This window comes from Daktulosphaira vitifoliae, unplaced genomic scaffold (assembly GCF_025091365.1).
Source record: "Daktulosphaira vitifoliae isolate Bord-2020 unplaced genomic scaffold, ASM2509136v1 Scaffold_4440, whole genome shotgun sequence".
NCBI classification, from domain to species: domain Eukaryota; kingdom Metazoa; phylum Arthropoda; class Insecta; order Hemiptera; family Phylloxeridae; genus Daktulosphaira; species Daktulosphaira vitifoliae.
The window spans coordinates 1-916 of NW_026104000.1; the positions used below are offsets into that span (position 1 = coordinate 1).

At 27.4% G+C, this 916-nt stretch overlaps 1 long non-coding RNA gene across 1 annotated transcript; it reads left to right on the top strand.

Annotated features, from left to right (window-relative positions):
* Window positions 1-4: 4 nt before the first annotated feature.
* Window positions 5-906, top strand: LOC126910108 (uncharacterized). The gene is made up of 3 exons (XR_007705186.1): window positions 5-59; window positions 564-663; window positions 845-906. It is a non-coding gene; the product is annotated as an uncharacterized LOC126910108 (long non-coding RNA).
* Window positions 907-916: the final 10 nt, after the last annotated feature.

Sequence of the window (916 nt, forward strand, 5' to 3'; positions counted from 1 at the left end):
TCCAGGGGAATCAAATTTTACTGTTTTTAACGGTCATCTTATACGTCGCCAAACTCATGGTAATTATGTGACTCCAATGTGCATTAGACTTTAGAATGAAAACATCTTTTGAAAAGATGTTTTAAAAATTAATTTTGATTTAAAAGTATTTTTTATTTGTTCTCAATTATGTCTATAAATTCTACATCTATTGATCTTTGTTTTCTTGTTATTTAAATAAAACATTTTTACAGGTGGTTCTTAGAGTTTAAACTTTCACCATTGATATAAAATTATGGTAGTGAGAGTAGTAAAGGGGTGAATTTTCCTACTACTCTACATTCTCTATTCTTACNGATATAAAATTATGGTAGTGAGAGTAGTAAAGGGGTGAATTTTCCTACTACTCTACATTCTCTATTCTTACATGCCCCCAAATAAGTTTTTCTTCTATATTTGCACTTTAAAAATGTTATAAGACCATAATTATTATTATGGTACCAACTGTATTGTGAATAAAGATCCTATATAGATCTATTTAAATATTATGTAACTCTTCTAACCTATAATTATTTGATTTTTAGGTCAAACTATGAGAGTTCGTGTGTATACTGACAATATTTGGGCTGTACCATTGCCTGATTTAAGTGGTCGCTTTAGAGATTGCAGTTCAGCATTTTATAGGTACACAAGAGGTTATAATTAATAAAAGTATTGTTTATTATTAATATTAAATCTGATACTATCCTTTTAATTTTTCTTTAATAATTATTACCGCAAAGAAATATTATTATGTGTAAAATTAATTATACTTTTGTAATTAGTATGTATGAATTACTATCCTCATTATTATTTGCTTTTTTAGAGATAATCCAGCTCAAATGTATCGATTGGTTGGTTTTATTGTCCGGGATATTTCGGCCATTAGAGAAATAGA